This window comes from Nipponia nippon, unplaced genomic scaffold, assembly GCF_047370975.1.
Source record: "Nipponia nippon isolate SJK-2023a ecotype South Korea unplaced genomic scaffold, ASM4737097v1 scaffold_9, whole genome shotgun sequence".
Classification (NCBI taxonomy): Eukaryota; Metazoa; Chordata; class Aves; order Pelecaniformes; family Threskiornithidae; genus Nipponia; species Nipponia nippon.
This window is the reverse complement of record NW_028262413.1, coordinates 28,048,134-28,074,862: the sequence shown is the minus strand read 5'-3', so window position 1 is coordinate 28,074,862 and position 26,729 is coordinate 28,048,134. Positions and strand designations below refer to the sequence as shown.

Below are 26,729 nucleotides of genomic sequence, written 5' to 3'. Positions count from 1 at the left end.
ATGAGCACATGAGGGACCACAGCCAAGCAGCAGGACACAATCCAAACATCCCCTTTTGCATCAGCGGGATGTTTCTTTTGAAATGCTGTATTTAAAAAAAAAATTTTTACTTTTCCATTCCTCAGTTTTTCCCCAGAATGAAAAGGCCCTACCAACTCCATTTGTCTGGGAGCCACCATGGAAAGTCCAGAAGCATCTCCTGCAAGCAACCTCCGCTGGGTGTGGGTCAGTCCCCGTGGCAGCCTGCTGCAGGCATCCCCAGAGAGAGGGCTCAAGCTGGGATGGGGACATGGAGCAAAAGGAGAGCATGGGGCTGAGACAACAGAGCAAAGCCTCAGGCTTACTGCTGTGAAGGGTTTTGTGTTGAGGGTTTTCTTTGCATGCAGGCTATGAAGCACCCACTTAGAGATGTCTCAAGACCTACTTGTAAGACCAAATAAAAATACCTCTCCTGGTTCTGGATTGAGAGAGCTGGGAAGGAGGTTTCCAAAATTGGGTTCTCTCCCTGCCTGCGCAGAGGATGGGGTTGTGACACCATGGAGAAGCCGTTTGTAGGTCTCCGTTCGCAGGCTACCAGATAGGCAGCCTCACCCTCCCTCATCCAGGGCATCTGCCTTCCCCAAGCTCCCAATCCCTGGTATAAATAGGACTCCTTGCTGGAAGCGCTGGGGTTGGTGGCATTGCATGGCGTGGCACGGCAGCTCGCCCAGCCACATTCCCTCCCTCTGCTGCCCCATTGCCGGCTGGGCAGCACCCATGGCCTTCGGGGAGCCTTCCCCATGCAGCTGGCCCGCACGCTCCTCTCAGTGCAAGCCAAAGCTGCAGAAAGATGAAGCAATGCTCATAAATGCCTTAGAAAGAAAATGTTAATGAGCACTGAGTGGAGGGTGAGAAAAGCCCTTAATCGCATTAGCTTCGCTGCCAGACCTGATGAACATCCCCAAGCCACAGAGCCCCGTCCAGCCACGTGCCACGCAAGCGGCTGGGGAGAGCTGGACCCTGAGCCGCTGCCCCACCGCTCGGGGTGGGAAGGGAAAACACTGGTCAAAGCCAAGATGATCCCTTGCCTAACCTCAAATGAACATTTCCTGCGAGCCGACGGTGCCTATATCACGTGGCTCTGGAATCACAGGTCCTACCGGGATGGGATGTTCTCTTGCTCTACCTGAGCAGCAGCAGGAGGCCATGCCAAGCACCTCTGCCTGCACCCCTGATGAGTTTATGCTTTAGTTGCATAAATAAGGCACATGCCAGGTTTTTATACTGAGAACTCAGTTCTGCGCTTGTGTAACACTCTGATTTTTTTTTATGTGGACAGGAAATTACGATATAAAAATATATGTATGAACGATTTTCCTCAGCTAAACAGCCACATGAGTGGTGCCTTTTGTGCTGCCCCGCCTTTTGATCCCTGCGTATGCTTTGTGCACGCACATGTGTGCCGCTCTGTGACACACGGGGACATTTTTTACGGTGACAGCCTACCGCTCCCCCCTGGGGGAAAATGTGGTTTAATTTTTAGTATAACCTTAAAAAGGAGACTAGCCAAGCATCTCTCCCATAAATTTTGTAAGTGACATTTACTTCTCGGTACATTATCGCTAGTGATGGACAAATCTCGAGTTTAGGGGTTTGGTTCAGAGGAACAGCCATCTTCTCCTGCCAGCTCCACCGGGATTAGGCGGCTGTTGCTCAGGCTCAGCTCAGGCGCTGCCTGGAAGATCTCCAGCAGCTGAACCTTCTTCTCTCTCCAAGACCACAGCCTAACGTGTGGCCCCTATGTGCCTTAGGGGGTTCTGGAGGCTCCTTTTGGCCTCTGAAGACCTCATCTCTAAGGAAGCCCCCACTCACCCCCACCCACAGGCCAGGTATCAGCAATAACACCACAAAGCTTCCCACCCAGTCTCATCAGCTTGGCCCATAAAAGCATCCCTGGCAGGCTCAGATCCCTGCCCATCCTGGCTGGGGTATAATGGAGTTTGCTTTAAGAGTGCAATAGATCTTCCTGGTCACCAAATCCAGCTCCCTGCTACCCGTAAGCCTGCCAAGTTTCAATTTGAATACACATAAAAGATCTCAACAGCTGGGTTTAATTACAGGGACTAGAAATCAGGCTCTGCAGAGTCGTATCAGGTTATTCCAGCTCCCTTGAGCTGGCTTTGGAGCGTGCCAGGACCACCCGCCCCAGGGAGGCTGGCGTTTCCAGCTCTGTCCAAAAGCATGGAGGCTCGAGGAAACAAACCATGCCAAACCCCCAAAGGCAGAGCTCAGAGGAACCTGGGCAGGTACTTCACAGCACAGCCCTCTCCAAAACATGGGTACAGGGGATTTGCATTGCCAGGTGCAAGGGCGAAATACTGTTATTTGTGCGTGACCAGAGGAAAATGCAAGATGCCACTAAAATCCATGGCATCCACATGGATCCTACAAGAGACAGAGGGACAGGAGATGCCATGAACTTGCCTTGGAGCTGTTTTGCAAAGCCAGGCAGGGAATGGCTCAGCACCATCTCCTGGTGCCCACAGAGACGCGACGGTGTCCCCTGCTCCTCCGAGCCGTGGGGCAGGGCACGGCCAGCAGGCCGAGGCTCTGCAGGGCAGCGCTTCCCTGGCACTCCCTGCCTATCCGCAGCCTCCACCGCCACCCCGATTTACTACCGTGTGGCTGGACTAGACCCAAAGAAACACTTCCAGTTCCTTGGCGCCAATGAAAGATGAAGGAGCAGAAAACAGAGGACTGTTAACAGATAGTTAAATCTGATGTAATTTGTGGCACAGTTATTTGCACCTAGGAAAAGACAGGCGGCAAATTTGCCAGTGTCAGCCCTGCCACAGCAGGTCCTTGAGTGTTGCCCTGGCTGCTGGTACATGGGGATCTGCAGAGACATTTTATTTGAATTTCAAGGGATCAGGTCCTTCAGAAACTGAACTCTGAGCCCTAAAAAGCCTGGGCACCTCCGCAGCAATTGCTGCAGAGTGTGGCAAAGCACTTCAAAATAGCTACAGTTGGCTTTCCCCAAGCTCTGACAGTGGCTGGAGACTGGAAAAGCCTTTTCTCCAGGCAGACAAACACTTCCCTCTGCCAAGGTGGCTCAGCATCCCTGGAGCATCCCATGTCCTCCCAGGGATGCCTCGCTCTACCATGCCCCAGGCAGCACCCAGGCTCCCTCCCAGCCAAGGGCGAAACGCTGAGCGGAGCCACCGGCGGCTGCCCTGGCCGGGCTCTGGCAGCAGGTCCTGCCCCATCCCAGCACCAGCAGCCACCAAGCCACTTCAGCCAGACCTGGGACTGATCCTCACTCTTCCACCTCAGACAAACCCAAGCCAAAGGCATCTCTCAGAGTCGCCCAACATCGCTGTTCTCTGCTGTCAGACTCCCGAGGAGCGCTGCCTGCCACCCTCTCAACACGCGCTTTGGCAACCCAAGCTGTTATTTCCCAGGCTGTTGAATCATTTCTCGCACAGGCGTCACCACGCGCCTCCGACTCCCCACGTAATGTCTCAGCTGCTCCCCAGCTCCTCCCCAGCATCTCTACTCAACTGGGGGCACAAGCCAGTCTCTCTCGTGTTTTGGCAGAGAGGTGCCTACAAAGCCTTGGCTGTAGCCCTGACTTTAAAAAAATAAGAGAATATGAATAGAATAAGGCAGCCTGATGAAGCAGGCAGCCTCAGCAAGGCTGAGTAACACCGACCGCCAGCACCCATCACCAGTGGCACCAGGGTGAGCAGTGGCACCCCTGGGAGCACTTTCCCCCCACAGCAGCAGCTCGCTCTGAGCACGTGGCCAAGCTGAGAGAGCAGAAATTTTTCCTCTGTGTTGACCAAAGGCTGCATCATAAACCACAGGCCCCCGGGGAAGTCAGGGATGAACATCAGGTCAGACATGTCTCCCACTGACAGCCATGCACACATCTGCCTCTCCCAAGAGCTTGGAAATGCTGTCACAAGCACAGCCCCAAAAACTGCTCTAAAGCATGCAGACGAGGAAGAAGGAAAACCCCACGGTTGGCCCACCAGGCTGCAAGGTCTGAGGACGAGGCTCAGAGATGGTCAGACTGAGCTTTCCATCCCCTCTTGCTCAGCTTCCCACGAATGCCGGTGCCTGTTGGCCAGAGACCTCACAGGGCCGTCATGGACACGTGTCAGAAGGAGACCCAGAGCACCCTTCCCCCCTCCCCCAAACGCCGTCTTTGTCTGAAAGCTAGCTTACTGCGGGTGTAAGGGAGCCCATGTCCTTATGAGTTAAGATTTAAAGTTTTAACAAAAGCAATTCATTGTTTTGTCTGAGCGAGCTGCTGGTGCTCCCAGCTGGTGCTCAAGTTTTATTGATAAAAGCCTCTCTTCTCCAAAAACATGGGACCGATTCTCTGCACAACAGCAAAACGTGGGCCACACAGAGCCTCAGATCACAAAGTACAACTCTTTCCCTACATTTCAGCTGGGCCACAAGGAAAAAACCCACATCTAATGACATCTGCAAAGAAACCCTCAGAAACCAGTGGGCAGAGCAAGTTTCCAGCCTCTTCCACCAGCTTGGAGCCTACTGAAGCACACCATCAGCCACCATACAGGGCATCTACAAGGTGTTTTGCTTTGCTCTCTGTTATTTTGCATCCCAAAGCCAAGCATCTGCTCACTGCCTTGTTGTCAGCAGCCCCCCTGCAAGCTCCAGGAGAGCAGCCCCCGCAGACCTCTTCCAAGGTGCTCCCATCGACTAAGGGGGACAAAGCAATCAGGGAGCAGACAATGAACGCACGACTTTCCCGTCACGGATGGACTGCTGGGACTTGCTGGAAGGCGTCCAATTAGTTAACGAGCACTCCAGAGCTGAGTCTGGTCTGGAATCAGTAATTAATTGCCACAAGACAAGAGAGAGGGAATATACTGGAGGAACCCGCGTCTGTCATAGGGATGGACCTAGCAAAAGAGGGTCTGCCCAGCCAAACCCATATTGAAATGGAGAGGAGCAGCTGGCAACAAGCAAGCAGGATGATCTCAATCCCAAAAAGATGTGCATCCCCCGTGCAGCACCAGGAGCAAACACCACAACCGACTCCCATCCCAAATGTGTCTTGTACCAGGAGCTGGCACAGCCGAGTGCCCCCAGCCCTGCAGCTGGTCCTCTGCATCGATACCAGCCCATCACAGGCTGCACGCATGCTGTGGGCACGCAGCCGATGACAGCTTTCCTTCTGACAAGCAGCGCTGTAGTAATTAAGCGAACAGGCACATCAGCCTGGCCAGACACCTCCCGCTTCCACCATCCGCAAACACCACGTTTTTGGAAGTCCTGGAATGATTTCTTCACGTCCATTTTCCTCATTAGTCTCCTGCTCCAGGTTCCTGAGCATCCTCTAGTGCAGGAGGACACGTCAGCTCCCAGGTCCAAGGCGGCTCAGAGGAGCCGGGCTGTTACCAGCAGCATCAGCCCTCCTGCATGCGAGCAACCACCTGCCAGGTTCTCCTGGTTGAAAGTCAACGGCTGAGCTCCAGGAAGGAAGAGAAGACCCCCTCCCAAGGCGTCCGCTCCCAGCCCTCGTAGCTCCAGCTGCCTCTCCAGAGCATGTCCCCACGCGGCAGGAGATGCGGAGCTGCTCTGCATCCAGCCCCTGTGATAAATTAGCCAGAGATTCAGGCATTTCGTGCAGCTGCCTCATCCTCTGCCGGCATGACAATGTGATTAATTTTGGGTGCAGATGAAGCTCATTTATCAGAGGCACGTGACGGCCGCGCAGGCTGCAGGGGCGTGCGGGGAGCCCCGGGGCACGGGGAAAAGTGGAAGCAGAGGCAAAAGGCAGGAGGCAGGGAAGGAAAGCGAGGAGCCAAGCCTGGGGCATCTCCCAGGAAGGCTGTTTGCCACGTTGGCTGGTGATTAAGCACACTGGGGAAGAAGAGCCCCGCGTGGGAAGAGAGCTTTTATCTCTGCTAACACACATGGCGGCGTCTGGGGAGAGATGTGCAATGGGAGGGGTGTAAGAGGATCGGGGAGAAGAAGCCATGAGCCAATTACCGCGGTTCAGGAGAGGCAATTCTACCACTGCCGCCACTTCTCCCCTCACTGCCCCCTCCTCCAGGCCATTTTACACTTTCTCCTCATTTCTGGGGACAAGCTGGTCCCGTCCTGCATGTCCCTGCTCTGCAGCCAGAGACACTTGCTCCTCGCTGCTGGCCAGAGCTGCTCCTGGAGGAATTGCCTGGGAAGGCAGAGCTTTCTGTTCACTTCCCAATGTAACACGGCCCTGACACAGAAAAATCAGCCAGTCGGTTCATCCATCCCTTGACTGGAGTCTCTCTACGCGCTGGAGCAGCGCCCAACATGGCGATGCTGCTTGCATGACATGGAGCAGCTCTCCCGAGGGCCGAGGCAGCCCAACATGCTGCTGCACAGCAGCCTGCAAGTGTTTCAGCAGCGGCTGAGACAGCCCTTCTCTTAATTCCCACCGTGACATCGCATCCTGCACCGGCACATGCCCCAGGTCAGGGTCCGTCCCGCCGGTGGCATCAGCACTACTCCTCCCCGGCTCTCCAGGCTCTCCTGGCTGGTGATGCCTTTTGCTAGCAGACATCCCCTTCAGAGTGCCAGCCAGTGTTAGGGGCGAGATGCTGGCTTTGGGCTGCACATGTCCTTCATGGGAATCGTTGGCTCAAGCAATTGCGCGTGCATGGCGGACACGATAGCTGAGGCAGCGGGGGCTCCCGGAGCAGACACGACCGGAGAGGATGACACACGGCAGCCCATGTCTCCCACCAGCCCACCCATCCTGGCTGGGCAGGAAGGGCTCTTGGAGTTGAGCGGCACCAGGGAAGGGACCTGAGCTGCAGCCAGCTGAGGCTGCCAACATCATGAGCAAAGCATCAACAGATCAGGAGTCTCTGCACAGTTTTGGAGTGAGAAATAGTTTTTGGTGTGAGCTGATGCCATGCCAGATGCTCTCCGGTGAGATGGATACACAAGGAGGGCACCAGGCCAGTCCCTTGGGCACCAGGCTTTACAGCCGCCCATGCCACCAGCAGCAGCCAGGGAGGGGACAAGGCAGGTGACACACAGCCGGCGCAGCAGCTTGCGTCCCAATGCTCCCACACGGACAACAGCCCAGGGAGCTGTCAAACAACACAGTTGGGAAACCAAGGAGATGGACAGGATGAAGGTGGGATGACCAGGGAACACAACACATGGCTGGCAACAGCAAGAAGCAAACAGTATTGCAGGCATTTGTTTGCCCTATGCTGTGGTCAGATACGCCCTGGGGGATGGTGTTCCCATCCCAGAGTAGCTCTGTCCCAGAGCAAGGTGATGCCGGCAGCACCTGAAACCCTGAGACCACCATAATCCCCCTCCCTTTGACATTTTTAGGCTCCAACTAGTGAATCATTTTCTGCTAAAGAAAAGAAAAACCCTTGAATTCAACAGGGCCATGCGAGCTGGGACAATGGCGACAAATCCTTGGACACACAGCCACTGTCAACGCCTTCGGTGGGACTCAATTATCAACCCAACAGGTAGTGTCAAACAGAGAAGCTGCTTTTTTGATAAATACATATTTTTTTAAAGAACACATGTCAAGAGGGCAAGGGTGAAGACGACACAATACGCAGCAGCCCTGCTGCTTGCAAGACAGTCCTGCTAATTTATCCCAGCACAGAAGCATGACCCTTTCTGCTGGATTAAGTGCATGGTTAGAAAATCTGCGGTGACTATGGAAGTGTGAAAATGTCAAACACAGTGGTGTAGGGACTGCTGGGGGAAAACAGCAACAGGGAATGGGGAAATTTTATGCTTCTCCCCAGGAGAAAGCAAACAGGGTGGCTGGTGGCAGAGCGGGTGGCCTGAGAGGAGGCCATTGCTGGAAAGGTTACAGGTGACGACACTAGCTTGCAGCCAGGACTGCAACCTCTGACTTTCACATTTCTTCCAGATCCTAAATGCTCCTCTAAGCCTGGCTCCTCTGCAAGGTCCCCAGGGAGGTTTTGCTCCACTCCCACCCATTGCTTTGCCTTGTCATCTTTCCAAAGGTCCCCCAAGTCCCACCTCAGAGCTGCTGCGGCACCAGTGGCTGAGCCATCCTGGCTTTTATTGAAATCATCACCCCAATTACTCAATTGAAGTTTTCAGTTCCCATCCGTCAAAGTTTACCCAGGAAGGACTGAAGATGCCCACACAGTTTCCCTTCGTGGATTACAGAAAGGCAGCAATAAATGTATCTCAGCCAATTTTCACATGGCAGGGAAATAATTGCACTAGCATGCAGGCCTCTGTTCGTGCTGGGTGAAGCACGCCAGGAGCTGGCTCCTTGGCAGAGGTGCACTCAGGCTCTGACACCTGCCTGGGGAGCAGTGATGGTGCCTGGCCCCAGTGCTCCTCCAGCACCACGCAATGCTTTAGCACAGGCACACTCTCAGCGAGGAGAAAACGCTATTGCACTTACCAGAGCTGAAATCTTGCAAGGACCTGCTGGCGAGGCAAGGAACCTGGAAAGGAGGAGAGAGAGATGCGGTTCAGTGGGTTGGCTGTTGACAGCAGTGGGCATTTTAAGAGAGCGACAGGGGAGTGTTGGCATTGCACTAGCCCCGCATGGGCGGGACGGGGCATGTTCCCCCGTGGCAGCGCTGAGCCCAGCCCCACAGGGCACAAAACTGCTCCACAAACCCCAGCCACCCCAAGCCACAGCCTTGCCCTGCAATAGAGTTTGACAGAGTCTTAGACGAGGTGCCTACACATCCTACTTAATTAGCACCAGTTAATGGCCTGGACATCACCAGAGTTGCTTGGATATGGACCCTCCGGGCTGCACTCTCAGCCACGGCACCCAGGCGCACATGGTTTGCCTCTGGAGCTGGCCGGGGTGTCCCAGCACCCAACAGGCTCCCACAAAGCAGCCTAATGCTGCTGAATCCTAAGAGCAAGAAAATGAACCTTCCCTGCCTGTGTCCCTCTCAGCCAGCACGCTCGGACAGGGAGGGAGGTTACCTCTGCCTGCGTTGCATCAGGGCCATCTAAATTCATTAGGGCCACCTAAATTCACCTGGTCCTGCTCGCCAGCCTCTCTGGGCGCTCGGCCAGTCCTGGCAGGGCTGCAAACTGCGGCACACAGTGGGAATTCGCCAAGGGTTCAAGGAGCCATTTGCCGCTCCTGTCCCAGTATGAGCACAGGGCTGTCCCATCCCTGCTCCCCTCTCCCAGTGCCTCATCAGCTCCTGGAGCATGCCATGCAAATCTATGCTAAGAAGTCACAACAACACGCCTGGGAAACCATAAATATCTGTGAAAAATCTCTCCATAAATCCAAGGGAAGGGGAATTTACAGCGCTTTCTTTGGAGATTTCTCCAGGTGTTCCCTATTAAGCCATTGTGCTCGTTTGCATAAGTATTCCTCAGACAATAAAGTCTTCTCCGCCATCAGTTATCGGCTCTGCAAACAGGAGCAGCGCCAGGCACGGGGCGTGCAAACACCCAGCTGTAAAGATGAGGGACTGGCTCCTTACGTCACCAGCTCCTCTGAGGGAATGCTTTAAATGACACAATCAGCAACAGGTTGTGTTTGCTCGGGGCCGTGGCAGGTCCCGGGGAAGTGGCAATGTCCACAGCCCCTTCTGCACATAGGGGACTATGGTGGCTTCTTGGGGAGGGGGGGACAGGCTAGACCCAGAGGTCCATGTCGCCAAGGGACATCCTGCACCTCAGGGACTGGTGCCCAGCATTTCCATGCTTCTTCAGAAAGAATAAATAAATTAAAATTGAAAAATCTGCCTCACTGCTAGACCCCATGTTCAGCAGATTTCATCCCAAGCAGCTCCTGCAAGGCTGCCCAGGTTAATTGCCAGGAGAGCATGTTGTATTTCAGCTATGACATTTCTTTGCGTGTTTTAATGTATCCTTATCATGACTTCCATGTACTGCTGTGCAGATGGCTGGGAGACAGGGGAAAATGAATAATACGCTTCCTTCCAGTATGAAATTCTGAGCCTGTCCTCCAATGAGTGCAATTACTGTGTATATGACTCCTATAATCTGGCTAATACTGTTAAGTATACTGGAGATTAAGGGATTTGGGGCTGCAAAGTCCATTTCATCCATCCAGGTCCGTGCAAGGGAATATGAGCAGGAAAAAAGTCTTGCAGAAGCCCCTGGACTGAGCAGGACCTGGCCTGCAGGTGACCATCCCACCATATCCCCTTGCTGCTGAGGACCTGTTGCGTGTGGCTCTCAGCTCTGCGCAGGGGGAACATGGAGGAAGGTGGCCAGAACTGCTGGGGCCAAAGCACCTGCAGCCACAGCCCCAGGGATCAGTCCGCACTGGCGGCTCCCAAACCCAGTGTGCTGCCGTCCAGGATGCTCCCGACCCTATGCCAAGCACCTGGAGCACTGAAGTGCCAAGCCCTCCCCGGTGTGGCATGCCGGGGACACAGTGGCCACGGTGAAGGACTTAAGCGGTCACAGTGCTGCTGCTGAGAGTGCTCTCCAGGCACCAGGAGAAGAGCCATTATCTTCAAGCTGGAGAGTTAATAACCACATCAGAAAATTTCTGCTTTGGCCGAGGCAATGGCCTCTGTCTGCCTCGCGGGAAAGAAAGCCGCAATGCCAGCATGCCTGTGGGCCAGACTTCGCTGCCAGCCCCCAGCCCCGCTGCACCCCAGCTCCCTGGCGGGGACTTGCCCTGGGGGTGAAAGCTGAGCCCACAGCGGGGGGGGGGGGCACATCCTGTCCTGGTGCCTAGAAGCAGGGTAGCCAACCATTGCTTTGCAGCCCTCATGCCCAAGGAAACCTCAAAAATAACCCTCCTAGGGAGTCAGCATCCTTCCCGGTTCAGAGCGGGCACAGCCTGAGCTGGGGCATCGCTCCTGCCCAAAGGAGAAGCCACAGTGAGCGAGATCCAGCTCCTCCAAGCTGATGTAATATGAAGCACAGCAGATACAGGGTTGTTCTGCGAGCATAGATGAGCGAAGCAGAGCAAGGAGATGGTTTTAAGTAGTAAAAGCTGCCCTTATGTTATGAGCTCAGACACAGCCTTATATATCCCCAAGCAACAGAGGAGCCATCTCCACTTTGATCCGGGTTTGATTTAAAATGGAGCATCTCCCTCAGCATCACCAGTGGGAGAGGAGCAAAGTAATCTCGTTTTCCTCTGCTTTGTCCCTTTTGCCACCCACCATGTGCCAGAGGTCCCAGGGCCACACGCCAGAGCTGCAAACCCCAGCTCCCTGCGCTCCGGGGGCTCGTGGCCACGATGTGCTGGGGCAGCCCCCGGCTCTGGCTGTGTTCCCCTCCCCATGCACCCCTGGCACCGGCGGTGCCTGCCTGCCCTGCCCCGTACTGCGCAGTCCAGCCGTGGCAGGTGGGGATGCTCGGGGAGGTGCTCCCTCCCCACGCCGGGGTGCAGATGAGCCAGCACAGAGCCAGGGAAATGAGAACCTGCCGGGGCGTAATGCCAATTCACCGCCCATTAACTCCCTGCAAATCCTCCGCTCCCCGGCCTTATCTTCCTCTGCCACATCTCCTCACTCCCCCTCCTCCTCTTCCCAGGCTAATGGGCTTTTGGATGTGGATACAGCTGTATAGGTACCCTTGTCTGTGCTTGGGAGCCGTTAAATGGTGGTGCAGTGGTGTCTGCAGGGAGGTTTGATGGAAGATATCCCCGGCACCCCTCAGACACCCTCCTGGCACCCATGGGCAATGGGACTGCCCCACACAGCAGAGCTCATTGCCAAACGCTTGCTTGCTCTTGCGGACTGAATGTCAAACTCCGAACGTTAACTTTTACGGAGTAATATATATCCAGCACCAACCCACATTGTCAGGAGATACCCCAAAGCTATCAACACATCTGGATGCGAATGGTTGTTTAAACACCCCACACGGTCCTGTGCGTACAGGATAGATTTACTGTCACTTCTTGTAAAATTAGGAGGGTTAAAATCAAACAGCTGAGGAGCAATGTCTGCTGGGCAGCGAGGGAGCAACCACTAGCGCGACTCAAGGGCTTTGGCTAAAAAAGGGAGCCCCGGAATAAACACCACCGAAGCTCACCATGAGGCATCTTTGCTTACAGCTCCTGCCTGAATTGCGAATTTGACCTATGAGCCCTCCTGACCCACGGCAGCCCAGCAGAGTGCTGGCTGGGTTTTGAATCAGCACTTTCTGAAATCAGACAGATTTCAGTGGTGCTTCGCTGCAGTGCAGGCAGGGCAGGCAGGGCAGCAGGGGCAGGCAGCTCCTGTGCCCACGGGTGCTGCCCAGCGTGGGCAGACGAGCTGCCCCGGGGGGGGGGGGGGGTCAGTAAAGGTCCTCAGATCAACAAAGGATGAAAATCACTGACAGTCAAGCACAGGGTGAGCCCCGGCTCTCATCCCGGGCTGCTCTCCCGGCTGAGGTGGCTCTCGCTGCACTGCTGGCCACGCAGGAATTCAGCAGCCGTCCATGACGCAGAGGCAACAGCAACCCTGAAACTGCCCGAGAAACAGCTCCTGCTCATTCAATGCCCCCTCGTTCCTCTAGCGAGACCCAAGTCAGCTGCTCCCCACCTTGTTCCCGCAGGAATTAAGTCCATGGGCTTGCAGCCCTGGCTTTTCAGAGGAGAAAGTTCACCTCTTCAGCAGAGAGCACATATTTTACATGACAAATTGAGCTCAGCCCAAACCTCAGTTTTCCATCAGAAATTGTTTGCCCAGGAAATTTGTGTCCAGCCCTTTCCACATCAAGCAGCGCAGCTTCCTACATGAGGAAAGGTTTTGGAATAGCAGAGCATTCCTCAAGACAGCAGATAAATGTCGGACCAGAGTTAGTGGCTGGAAGGCTGAATCTAGACAAGCTCAGACTAAAAATAAGGCACAACTGTTGGACAGTCACAAGTACTATTGCAGCCACTAAGTTAGGAGCAAGAGGAATACTCTGTTTTCAGCTATCTCAAGGGGAAGAGAGGCTGTTCCTCCAAAAGAGGTGCTATATGGTTGCTCATAAGCAACGTCCAAGAGTTACAAATGTTCCCATAGGAGCCTGGGGACACCAGCAGTGGAGGGGCTGGTTTCCACCAGCGCTGTGGAGGGGGACGCAGAGCTGGGACAGGGTGCTCAGGGATGGCACGGCCACCGTGGACTCAGCTATGGCACTGACCTTCGCCACCAGCCTTTGCTCCAGCTCAGCAGGTCACATCCATCTCCAGCAGCACTGAGGCTTGTGGGATGGGAGAGGAAAAGCGTTCCCAAGCCCACCTAACCCGCCTACGAGAGCTCATAGCACTGTAGCATCGGCCCCAGCTCAGTAATCATAACCTCTGCAGCTTCTCCCAGCCCTCCTCAAACTCCCTTTAATTGCAGCTCCCAGGTTTTATCTTTCAAAACCACAACAGGCAGGGTTAAAAAACAACATGACAAACAATCCAAGGAAAAGAATACAACAGCCCCTGAAACCCCATCCTACATTTGAAAGGGAGGGATGGAGGCAAGGCGAGAAAGCCAGTGTAAAGCCTCATTATCATCAGAAATCCTCTCTCCCTGCCCTTACCTCCCTGCTCATTTCCATATCACAGGGGACACAATACCTTTCTTCTCTTGAAAAACGTCCCATTTTTGCAGAGGCTGACTGTCCCCACTCCCAGCGCCGGCTTACGGAGCTGGGGAACAAAAGCCGGGCTCACACCTGCCCTGGCAGGCGGTGCTGGGGTGTGAGTCTCCAGGCCCTTGTCGCCCTCTCCGAAGCAGTTTTTATCGTTATTATTATTAGTCTACTTTATCTTTTTTTTTTTTTCCCTTAGCTTCAAGATCCTTTAGTCAGTCAAATTATACTCAGAGTAGCAGAAGCGGCAGAAAATAAAGCATTATAAGGGGTTCAGGAAGTTATTTTCATCTCAAGGAGCGTGGAAGAAAAGTTGACAAGTCTTTATTCTGCTCTTACAGGGTAATCTGTAGGTTCCCAGCTGATATGGGGGGAAAATTAAAAGCATCAGAAGAAATTACAGGAAGAAGTAAAACCCAGGACTCTGCATAAATTGAAGTAATGTGCACCTTGGCTGACAGCTGAAGGCACCAGAGGGTGAAACGCATGGGGAAGGAAAGGGGAAGCCGGGGGTCTGGGAAGGGCTGGGCAGAGGGTGTGGGTGCAGGGCAGGAGGGTCACTCAGCCCCCTCTAGCTGGTCTTTTCTCCTGCTAGGTGGACCCTTCACATCTTTCCAGTCCAAAGGATCACTGACACAGCAGGTGGAGGAGGGAGGGAAAGCAAAGCAGCTCAGTCATTGAGCGGCATCTCCCCTACTGCCCCTGGTCTCTGGATTCGTCCTGCTCCTGTCTGGCTGCTCTGATAAAAGCTACAAGAATCAAGTCGGGCACGGCAAAATTTTTCTGCAAAGACTTCAGGCTCTCTCATTTACATGCGCAGTGCGGTGCCCCGGGAGCTCCCAGCAGCCGAACGCGGGGCCAGGAGCGGAGCCAGGGTGCCGAGGAGGGGGCCAGGACCGCAGGGCACTGTGCTGAGGGGAGAGAAGAGGAGGAACGATCGACTTCTCTCCACACCACCAGCCCACGGGGATTAGAGACGAATGCACTCAGCGCTGGATGGCGAAGGGATGCGGAGCCCAGCCGCAGTGGGGTCCTGAGCAATGCAAAAAAATGCACAGAGGCATTTGTGGGCAAGAAAGCATGTCTCCCGACAGCACTGCCAAGGGCAGAGGAACGGGGTCCCCCTCTTCCCGGCCAGGGCGTGGGAGTCCGAGGCAGCCCCCTCCCAACGAGGCAGGGCGGCTGGCCCTGTGCCTTTCTGGCTGTTTGGCGGCTGAGCCGCACAGTGCCGAGGCGGTGCTGTCACCGGTGATTGATGGCACGGTTCAGGAGGAAATAAATTCCCAGGCTTTTGCAGGAGGTGAACTGGGGGGTGTATCCATCTTAAAGATACTTAATGAATGTGCCACAGCCCGCGGAGTGGCAGCAGATACATCTCTGCAGCCAGCACTCCCCACGCTGTTCCTTGCGAGGTTCAGGCACAATTTAACAGCTTCTTATTGATTTTATTTATGTTCCCCAGGCCCTGGCAGTGTCTATATTGCCCCAGTCCAACGAGAGCCCCATAGTCACGGCAGGGACCTGCACTTGCTTTTCCCTTCCTGCTCTTCATGCCTCGCCCACTCTGGAAGGGGCAATGCGAAATCACCTGCCCCAGGGCAACTCTGGGGAAAAAAGCTGATATTTGGTCAGAAAAGATGCAGTTTGGGGCTCCTTGAAACATATCAAGGTTCATGTGGGCTTCAGCTCAGCTCTTCAGGCCAAGAAAGAGGATGATGCAGGATTACTAGAGCAATGGTGAGCATCGGCACAGCACTGGGGCAAACGCTGGTGCGACGCATGCTGCCCCAGCACTGGGCTCTGGCTTGCATCTTTGGAACTCAAAGCGAAATAAAATAAGAACCTTACAAAAGCCACCCTTGCAAGACAGACTTTGGAAAGTCTTAGCTTTTAAATAGCATAGCAGACCTTCATTTTCAAGGCAAGAAAAATGGCAATCAGCAGTTCTGGTGTGTGGATTGGCTTTGTTTTTCCCTCTTTCCCTTGGGGGGGGGGGGGGGGGGGGAAGAAAGAAAAGCAGCAAAGAACAGCAGAGACCCAGCTGACCTTTCTGGCTAAGAGACCTTGTCTGAATCACTGGATGGTAACAATGAATGAAATGCCAGTGCCCTGCCTTATAAATACCAGCTTCCTCTTGGGGTGAAATGCCAGGTTTCGAACGTGGAAATGCTGCAAAGAAAATGTCACCCTCCCCAAGGTGTGAAATGCCAGCCTGCTGCAAGCGCCCAGGCTCACCCACGAGGAGACGGGCAGGCTAATCCCTGCTGCTGGGTCCCCAAACTCCTCCTGCCAGGGGTCTTCTCCAAAGCTCACCGAAGGTAACAGCGTGAACGGGACAGGTCTTCAGTGTGGGACAGCCAGAGCATCTGTCCTCCAGCGTTATCTTTAGCATCACAGCAGCGAGTGGCTCAGAAAAGCTGCCTTTGGGATTTGTGGGTTTTTTCTTCCCTTTTCCAGTGGGTACGAGATTTGTCAGTGCGGCCAGTAAACCAAACAAATCACATTTAAAGATTGGTTCGGATCAAGCCAAAACAGTTATTTCCAGTTTTCCCAGCTAAATGGAAAAACAATTGAGCATAAGAAGATTTTGCCATCTAAAGAGTTTATCACAACCTGAACTCCTAGTTCTCAGTGAGCACTGTTGTTGCTGGGCTTAATCCTATTTATTAAACACGGGAAATCATCCAACATACTGTCCTTGTGTGAAGAAATGCTTCCCGTGAAGCTGGTGATATTTGCAACATCTCCCCTACTCTTCCTGGGGCCTAGCTGGATAAAAGTTTGGCTTAATCCAAAGCCAGGTTTTTCAGCAGCTCATCCTTCCTTTTGTCCCCACTCAGCGTCCTCCTGCCCCAGCTCCTCCGGTACCAAAGCCCTGGCATCAAACCCATGCCAGATCACGGCAGCGGCACCGCCACGACCATCACTGGGAGCTGTAGGGCTGTGTAAATGTAACCAAACCTTTCTACCTGATAAAATTACATCAGGAAATGAATGAAGTTGCTTTTTGTCATGTGGGAATTGGAGCTGTTCTCTTTCCCCACACCCACACCTTCCCTCCCCCCTCCCCCAAATGTGTGAAATAGTTTTACCACCCTTTTTTTTCTTTCGGTTACTCCTCCTCCCCTCAGATCTCGCCCATCCTGGCATTTCAAAATAGCTCATGAAAAGGAGGAGGAAGGGGGAGGGAATAAAAGGAAATGTGTGGGGATGCAAGATGGAAAGGGAGAAAAGGGAAAAATACAAGAAGAGTAAAAATACACGTTTTTCAAAGCAAATCAAGAATGGCCGATTGCTTCGACTCCAGCACCCATTCCAGGAAAGGTCTACTAATTTGGCAACTTTTGGAAGGCTCTTTGCATCCTGTCATTTGTTAGGCAACACCTAGGAAGAAAGTGGCACAGGCATGCCTGCCTACACCTGCCTGTACCCTCATGTGCAGGCAGCCATCTCCAGCTGGGTGCCGGGCCACAGCAAGGCAACGCGACCTTCCAGGGAACCCAGATATCATTTATGATCAGAGCTGGTCGAGAACCCTCTGACTAAATGGGTTTTCTCCTTGCGCGATGCTTATGGCTGGATTTTAAATGATTGGGAAAAAACACATGGGCTTTGATAACCTTCTGGCAGAGCAAAGGCACAGCCGTGTCCCCAGGCTGCAGCTCTGCCTGGCAGCCACCAGGATCGCGGGACCCAACCAGCACAGCAAAGGGAAGGGTCTCAGTTGCCTCTGGTGCTCAGCTCTGCCTCGGAGGGGGCTGGGGTTTGAAGGGCTTGTTTCACCAGCCAGCACCAGGCTGGTAACCAGGCTGCTCCTGGCTTGCCAGCAAATGCAAGCCATTAGCGCTGGAGGCAGCTCCGGCGTGGTGGTTTCGTGCCCGACCCCTCTCCCTGCCTCATGAGTGGGAGACCTCCGCAGGAAGCAGTTTTAATGCATCAGCCTCCACGTGCATCACGTCCAGGGCTTTCCCCCAAGCGCTTCGCTGTAATGGATTTAATCCTTGACTCGGAGTGATGCTGCCCTCCCAGAGGTCCCTGCGGAATTGGACTCCCGGTTCCTCCCCAGCTTCCCTGCCAGGGAAATGAGGCCAGGGGGGCTGGCAGCCCCGGCAGCATCGCACCCCTAGTGCCCTAATGCAGTATGGCTCATCTGCAAACTCCCTCTCGGCCTCAGCAGCGGCGGGGCTGCTGGCACAGGAGGAGGGATGCTCACCGTCAGGGAGGCAGCCGAATCAGTCTTCCCCTCCCGCACCCTGGGCAAGGGGGTGGAGAGACACCCCCTCTCCCCAGCACTCGCCCTCGCCAGCCAGATTTAAGGCCTTTGGCCACAAGGCTGTGTGCCTGTGCCCCAGCTCTTTATCATTTCCTGAGGTCTCTCCTGTCATTCCCGTTTGTGTTGGCAATCACCTGGGCATCCCTCATCTCCTTTTGATATCTCCCCTCTCCCTGCACGGCACCTTCCACCTCCTTCCCACTCCTGTCCTTTGGGCAGCAGCTCTGGGGCCGAAGGGATGCTTTCCAGTTCCTTTCTTTAAAAAACCCCAACAACCTAATTCATTGCAAAGCAACCCCTTTGTGTCTGACATGGAAGGGACCTGGGGATTTATGTTAGCAGTGACACAGAGGGGAATCCGCAGCTGGAGCGGCAGCGGGAGGGCTGGCAGCGGCAGGCGTTGCCAGCACGGCTGCTGTCAGAGCCCCAGGGAGTGATCCCCCAAGGAGCATGTCTCCACGGGGATGCGCGGATCCAGTGCCAAGTCCAACGGATGCTTCCCACAACGATCAGGAGCACGGCAAGCGCTCCTCGCCTTGAAAGCAGCAGGAGTCAAGAGGGGAACTACGTCTCATCCTATGCCACACCAGCACCGGGAAAGCCAGGCTGGGCTGAGCCTCACCGCAGCGGCAGAGCTGGGGAGAGACTGGCTGCTCTGGGTCGGGTTCAGGCCAAACAAGAGCTTCCCCATGCTCCCCGAGAAGTGAAAGCAGGGGGGCCCTGCCACCACATGCAGCTCTCTTGGGAGCTCGGGAGCGATCAGTCGACCAAGCCTGACAGACAGCGATGCCCCAGCCCAACATGCAGCAAAGGGTGTCTGCAGGAGCCAAGCAGGACCATCTTAAGATCGCAGTGGGATACCAAACATTTCTCTGGCTGAACACCCAAGTCCAGCCATCCGCTTCTTTCCCTGGGAGATGCCACCCTGCAACGCTCCCTCTTCCCACCCTCCCACAGGGACACTCACTTTTTCCAGCTGAGCTGAGGAACAAACAAGTCATCACCCACTCCAAGTAGGTGGGTTGGCAACGGCCAAGGAAAAGATGCTTTATGTTTGGCGACAGTCCATGGAGCTAACTCAGCAAAGCCAGATGATAGGCAGCGAAGCACCCTTTCCAATAATAGCACTGCGCAGCATGCAGATCACTCTTGCTCAAGAGATCTCCAAGGGCTTAGTGCGAACTTCATAATACCCCTGTTTCCAGCACACAGGAATGCTGCTTGCAAAGCTAATCATTTTCTAGTGTGTCTTCATTAGCCTTTAAACACTCTGCTTCTGGCCTCCTGTGTCTCCACAGCTGCTGGAGGCCCTGGGCCAGATCCTGCTCTCATGCACAGCAGTGTAAATGTGTTTATCCACAGCTGAAAGCATGTTGTGTTGCTGGATGTTACACCAGTGTCCGAGTGCAATCTCGGATGCTCACCAGCTCATCGCTCCCTTTGCCTCCAAGGTGACAATGAGCCTGCAAGACCCCCAGCCCACCTCACCAATGTAACCTGGGTCTGACACAGTTCCTTTTCCACAAACCCACTTTTTAGCTCCAGCAACGTGCAGAGGCCTGTAGCTCTCAAGGTCTGCAGAAATCCCTCCTCTCCTGAGCTCACACGAGACATTTCAACTACCAAGCCTCGAAATAAGATGCTGCACCTTTCCCCCGTACCTCCCTTCATGCCACAGACCAAGAGACAAACGCTCTGAAATACATCTCAATCCTCACTCACAGAAGGGTCTCTTTCCAGAGGAGCAAAATTATTTTATTATAGGAAAAGTTCAACCAGGGACCACACTGAAAGCCCTTCCCAAGCCATGTGCAAATAACCACATGTTAAAAGCCGGCAAAGCCCTCTCGTTGGCAGGCAGCAGAGCAGGGCAGAGAAATGCAGGCTTCAACTGGAAACATCAGCTCTGCCCAAGGCGTGGCCAGCAGCGGGCTCTCCATGTGCCCGGAGCCCCCCATCCTCCTCTCTGCTCCCCAGCATCTGCTAGTGGGGTCCCTTCACGTTTTAGCCCCCTCTGGGGCCGTTTGCAGGGGCAGCTCTCCCCTAGCCCAGCCCTGGGAGCCCAGGCTCCTCTGCACCCATGTGGGAGCATCAAAAATCTCCGCAGGTTTCAACACAGAGTCCCACAAGTGTTTCAGTTTGGCCGAACCAGCTTTTTCCCAGGAAAGCAAGTTTTGATGGACATTTTCCAGCCAGCTGGAAAGGAGCACGGTGCCTGGCATAATTTGCACTGCTCGGGTGTTCCCTGGGGGTCTGGACCAGACCCGGCACAAGCATAAACCAGCATCTACCCTGGCTGGGAGGTGACCAGCTGCAAGGCCGGCAGTTCAGCCTTACAAAGCCGTGCTGAGGAAGACGTGGGGTTTCCATACTCCGTAGCTTCCAGCACAGGAACAGCCCTGCCGCGTCTATCATTTGGGATGTAATGCAGCAGGGAGGCGCGACGGCCCCGGGCGAGCCCAGCTCTCCCACTGCCACGGGGGTTGGATGCAGGGCTGATTAGAGGGATTAAAAACCAGCTCAGCAGCTGGCGGCAGGAGGGATGTGCTGGCAGGGGCCAGGCTCACCAGCCTGTGGGATGCCACGAGGGGATCTTGAAAGGGAAGGAAGATCTGAGCGGGCACATCGCCGCCCGGCTCCCTCTCTAACGAGGGACAGGAGCAACCCGCAGTTAGCAAAGAGCTCCCAGATGAAAGCAGCTCCATCCCCGGGATCTTGTTATTATTTCACAGATGCTTCTCACATACCTTTTCTTTATTGTTATTTTTCTAAGGTCTCTCTTTGCTCTAGATAAACGGTGCCTCTGTGGCTGCAGGCAGCGGCGGCAGGGAAGGCAAGGCAGCTCCTGGGGGCTGCAGCCCTGGCTGCCCGTGGCCCCAGCAGGGCCAGATGCTGCCTGAACACATGTACTCCACCTCTGGGGATGCTCAAATGTACCAAGCAGCAGGGTCTGGCAGCAAATACCCTGCATGGGACCTCAGCCCACCTCTCCAGCCCCTTGGGCTCCTTGCCGGCAGGATGGGCTTCACAATGGATGGCTTCTCTGGGAATTGCTAAGAAATCCCAGCATGAAAAGCATCAGCGAAGAGCGAACTGTCGTGACCCAGCCTTTACCTCTGCCTCCGGGCACGATTGCCATAAGACAATTTGAAATCCAGGCTGAGGAGATCTTGCCCAGCCTGCCCCAAATCTGGCAGGGAAAAAAAATCCTCCCTCCTTGAAAAGCTAAAGCTGCTAAATGGCAGCCAGCCATGGCTCTTTTTTTCTTTGCAAAGCAGCCCTTACCGGGATGGCCTCAGCCAAGGTTGCAGGGAAAAGGGACTGTATAGGGATAGGTTGACCTCCTGCTGTGAACCAGGGCACCCAGCTCAGCCCTTGGCCTCTCCCAAACCCCAAGTGAGCTTTTGTGGGGTTAGCAAAACAGCAGGGTGACAAGGGAAGGCAGCAAGGGGGAAAGGGAAAGGATTAAAAATAGATTCCAGTTTTGTTTCAACTATTGTAAAATAAAAGGTCCTGCAGCAACCATCACTGAACCAAAAGGCATGCCTGCATCTCGGGCCATGAGGCAGCTGAACAGCAGATGTATTTTTCATTAAAAGACTTGTTAATATTGCAGGTTCCTGCTGCAGACCTGCTTTCCTGGCTCTGGCTGATTGCTGGAGAGCCACTTCTCCCCCCTTCCTTGCCCAGCAGAGAGGGGCTTCACTTCCCCAGCCCTGAGCATCCCCTTCTGCACACTGTGTCCCTGCCTTGGTGTCCGCAGGAGCATCTCCGTCCACCATCAGCATCCCCCCACATGCCCTCAGCACTCTATCAGCGGGTAGCAAGAAAGCCCCAAGTCCGGCACTGTCGTTCCAGATGGGGTGAGCGATATCGTGCCATCAACCTGGCAATCAATGGTAAGTAAGAAACAAATTATCTGGCATTTAAAAAAAATAGAAAGGTGAGAGCGATCCCAACTTCACAAGCCCAACGGCTGGTGGTAAAGGGAACTCATTTCCCTCTAATGAGAGACGACCACACTTCGTTAACTCAAACTTTCTCATTAATCACCTTTGCATCGCGTCTGTCTGCCTCATCGTTGTCAGGCCATGATAATATATGAAGAACATTCATTTATCCCCCAGCTTCCCACTCAGTAAAGATATACGGTGCTGTGGAAATGGATTTACCCCGACACCCAACTCCCAGCACAATAAGGCTAATTTCAACATGCCGTTGAGCCAAACCCTTCTTTCTCCTCTCTCCTCCTTTTATTTTATTTTAAAGCCAGCAGGTGCTGGGCTCAGCAATTAGAAACGACAGGCAGCTGCAGGCAGAACACTGCCCGTTTGGGTGAAGGCTTCTCCCCTCCTGCCTGCTCCTCTGCCCGTGATGCCCATCTAGAGCCGCTCCCCTTGGGTACCTACCCTGGGTGCTGGCACCCAGGGGGGGCTGCACCGGAGCACCCGGTCCCACCGGTGCCTGCTCATGACATTTTGGGGCTCTGAAAAGCGGCACAGGAGCCACCGACATGCGGGGGCATCTCAGCGGTGGGGTCTCGACACAGGCAATAGCCTCTCTCGGTGCCCCCTGTGTTGGCTTTGCCATCCTTCATGTTTCCCAAACATGCTATATTTTATTGAAATCGTATGCAAAACGCTGCCTCTGCCTCCCACGCAGCTGTTGATTTTGCAGCAGGGCTCTGTTTGTTCGAGATTTGCTCTTGCAAGGAGGGGAGGAGGGAGTGGCGGGCAGCTCTGCGAGGGGTTACGTGGCCGGATCCTGCCATTTTTAAAAAATTAAAGGAATTGGAATTAATTAATTCTTAATTAATTAACAGGGACTTCAACATTGAGAGATGCAAAGCGTGGAGGAGAAGAAAAAAAGGCAAAAATCCCTGGTTGTTGAACACTTTTCTTCTGGTAGAAAAGCTTTTCAGGAGATTAAAAAAATATCACGTTCAGACGATTTTGGAAGAAGGCAGTGAGAAGCAGGCAGAGGTGGCTGGAGCCCGGCGGGGCAGCCCGAGCGGTGCCACCCCCCGTGGGTGCTGTGGCGGGTGCAGCCTCCAGCCTGCCCGCGCTTGGTCCTCCAGCCCAGCCTGTCCCTCACGGGAGGGACATTGCCTGCGATCAAAGGAGCGGCACTGGAGTGAGCCGCCCGCAAAAGTCCCCAGGGCTTGCCAGCTTGCTGGGAGAGGAAATATCAAACCTGTCTGGAAATCAAACAGCAGAATCGGAACAGAGGGAAGAAAAGAAAGAAATGATGGGAAAAGGAAACGTAAGCTGACACCCTTTGTAACTGAAAAAATCCAATATGGAGAATCATCACCCCCAGTGCGGGTCGCTCGGGGGACAACACACTTTTTCATCACCCCTCGAGGCTGCAGCAGCGTGCGATTGAAATCCAAAGCGACTCTGACCCCAAGCAGCTTCCCCAGCCACCACCGGCTGGCAGAGGGGGCCCGAGACGACGATGGCCGCCGCCCTCCGGCTGCAGGTTTCTGGCGACAAGCTCTGAGGTGTGCAGATGCAGCATGCATAATTAAAAAGCCCGTTTGCTGGGGACATGAAGGACATCAAGCTCCTGCAGAGAGGAGCGGTGCAGGCAGCCCCTGGGCTTTCCCACTGGCAGCAGCAGTGAGGTGAGCAACTCCTTGCGTAAAAAGAGCCCCACTGCTGGAAGAAATCTTCCTCGCAGCTACCAAAAAAGCCCTGATGGAGCCCAAACCTCATGTTTCAGCCTTATGACGCCATCCCCTCTGGCCCTCTGGAGCCCCAGCGTGCTTTGCCACCTGGCTGGCGGTGACAAGCAAAGACCAAGGAAACCTCGCAGTTAGCCCAGAGCAGCAGCAACTATGCACGGATGAAAAACAGACGAAAAAAACCTGAGGATGCAGATTTCATGGCTCGCTAATACCTCATTTGAAAGCATTACATTATCCTGAACATTAATGGAAGCCATGTAAAAAAAAAAACCTAAAACAAAACAGGTGTTAAAATTGGAAATGGGATGCGGTTTCTCTGCTCATTGTTACAGTGATCTCTTGCTGATCTCCAGGTTGAAGCCATAATTTAAGAACATTCACATGCACACGTCAGGCGCTGTGGAAGCAGTACCTCCAGCAGTTTGCACTTCCATCAATGAAAAATCCATACAGGAATCGGGAATCACAGGCAGAAGAAAGCACTTGCACTTTGACTGGAAAGGCCAAGGCAGGTAGAAACAGAAAGCAAGGAAGGAGGGGACTGGGCACAGGATGGATGCTCGCATCCCCGGAGGCTCCCCCACCCCAGTCTGACCAGTTTGGGGCAGGGTCCTCCACTGCAGAGCAATGTGGCATCCCTTGAGCACACGAGGCACGAACGGGGACCTCCTAAAGGCTTCCCAAGCCCACAAAGGAAAAAGATGGGAGCTTTTACATATGACATGGGATTTTCCACCCCGAGCCACCAGTGACATGCCCCCAGAGGGTTCACTGCTGGGCTGGAGCCGAGCGGCAGGAGCTGGCTGCAGGGAGGGGTTCACAGCCGCTGTCCCCAAGCCATCACCACGTGCCCTCAGCCGCGGCGTGGGCGAGGATGGAGGACGCACTGCGGGCACCCACGGGAGCTGGCGCCTCGTCCTCCCTACCCAGCTCCGTCCCAGACAAGACAGTGGAATTAAGTGCAAGTTATAATTAAGACTGGATGTTTGAAGAGAAACATAATCTCCGTTCCGTGGGATTCGCCGGCACAACAGTAATTAACGTCTCATTAACATTCGCCTAATTAAGCAGTTTATGAAAGTGGATAGATTTGCATACTGCTCCACTTCAGCTTCAGTGCATCCAGCTATATCCAAGCACCAGAGTTAACCCTTCCAGGACACTCCCAACCCTCTGCAAGACTTCCCAGCCTCTCCCCATGAGGCCACAAGCTGCCGCAGCTGTGCATCTCACTGCACGGTGCTACCCAAACCCGGGTAAAACATCTCCTCTCCATCGCCTCTTTTCCAGACAAACCCATCCAAAGCCCTTCAAACATTGGTCATCTATTTTTAAAGCCCTCAGCTGGTTGCAATGCTTTCCCCTGGTTTCTCAACACATTCATCAGAGAAGCAAAAAAGACTTCTAAGAGTTCCTGAAGACGGGGAGAAATGTCTCCTAAGATATTTCATACCATACCCATTTCCAAATGTTCTTTAATGTTTAAAAATGACTTCAAGATTAAAGAGACGCTCCAAATTCCAAACAACAGCTTAAAAGCGGGATGCAACAAGATGTCTCAGCAGCTTCCAAAAAAGTTTTGACATAGGGACTATGTCCCCTCTCTTTTAGAGTCTTCCCCTCGTCAGGAGGAAAGGAAAACCAGCAAGAGCAGTGACAACCACCAGGCCCCCAGCTGATGTCCCATCTCTCTTGGGGACAGCAGGGACCAGGACCACCTTTCCTGGGTGGATCCCAGAGCAGCAGGGGATGCATAACGCAGCCCATCAGATAAGACACATCCTACATGCAGCCCCTTAGCGATAAGTCACTTGAAGTGCTGGACATAACATTTTCCGCTGTTAATACCGGCTTTCTCTTCTGGTGTTGGATTAGTAAAGCCACTGCATCCATCATGCACTTAGAAAGACCATGTGCAAACTTGCCTCCCGCCCCCAGCATCTCCTGCAGGGGGAAACAAGCTCTCTAGTTAGTGGTTAATGCTTGGAGTCAAGATGCAACTTTGCAGCAAATACAGTGGGAGAGAAAAATTCATGACACAGCCTTTCATTGAAAATCAATAAAGCCCAGACCTGCCTGTGATATACACATTCAATTTACTCCCCGCCTGGGTTGCTGCATCTTCACCACCGGCCCTCTCGGCTCCATCCAGCTTCTCGCTGGAGGATGCAGTCCCTCTGCCCACCTCTCCCCTCTGGGTCATGGCACCGATGCCACCAGAGCCATGTTAGCGTAGGATTGTCACCTCCCTGAGCCTGGCAGTCCTGCACTGGTGGCTCCGTGCCCCTGGCTGCAGCAAGACGTTCTCCCATGGCTGTGATCCAGCACCCACAGCATCCTTCCCCACAGTGCGGCTGGGAGCGGGAGCCCAGCCATACCATTGCATGGCAAAGGCAATTTCAAAGTTTTCTTCCATCTCACAACAGGTACCTACAGAAAAGTGCTGCATTGGGCTCCGCTGGGGAAACGCTCCTGATTTGCACTTGAAACACCTCTGTCTTGAAAGCACATCTTAATTTTCCCCTCGCCCCAGCAGCCACGAAACCTTCCTCGAAGTGGTGATGAACCAAGCCAAACTGCTGAGCCAAGCTGGGGCATCCTCCAGCCCCGCCTGAGCCCGACCCACGGGATCCCCGTCACTCGTCCTGTCCTGCCCCACCTCCCCCTCCAACAGGGGCTTTGAGAGCCCTGCAAGGCACCCAAAATAGCTGCAGATTTAGATGTTAAAACCTGCCTTTAACCTTTTTTTTCTCCCCCCCCCCCAATCTCCCTGCTGATGCAGAAAATGCTCCCAGAAGGGGGGGGGCTGGCCCTGCACTTGCCCGCCCCCAGCTAATGGGAGACCCCAAAATGCTGGGGAGCCAGAGTAGCAGCTGCTCCCTCGTGATGCTGCAGTTGCATCCGTTGGGCATCTCTCCTGCAGCCAAATATGCCCTGATGCCAGGGTGAGGGGCTGATGCCAACCCAGCCCTGCAGTGGCTGCCTTGGGCAGGAAGCAGAGCAGCCCGGGGGGATTTGGGGAGAGAGAGGTGGGTGCCCAGCTGTGCCGGGGGAAGCGGGTGGTGGTCCGGGGGCTTTGCCTTTGCGCCAGGTTCTGCAGCACAGCCTGACCTACTTTCTCCAGTGGCACAGCCACGCCAGCCGCAGCAGCGGCACGGGGTTTCTTGTCCCCTCTAACATGTACAGATATCTTCTTATAAACCAGCAGCAAGATCGTGG

General features: G+C 54.2%; 1 protein-coding gene across 3 annotated transcripts in view; it reads right to left on the bottom strand.

Moving 5' to 3' along the window:
• LINGO1 (leucine rich repeat and Ig domain containing 1) overlaps positions 1-26,729 on the bottom strand; it is a 166,292-nt gene that overhangs the window by 106,707 nt on the left and 32,856 nt on the right. For all 3 annotated transcript variants that reach the window (XM_087744674.1, XM_087744676.1, XM_087744675.1), the window contains one exon: positions 8,426-8,468. The gene's annotated coding sequence lies outside the window, so the exon portion shown is untranslated. The remainder of the gene's footprint in view (positions 1-8,425; positions 8,469-26,729) is intronic.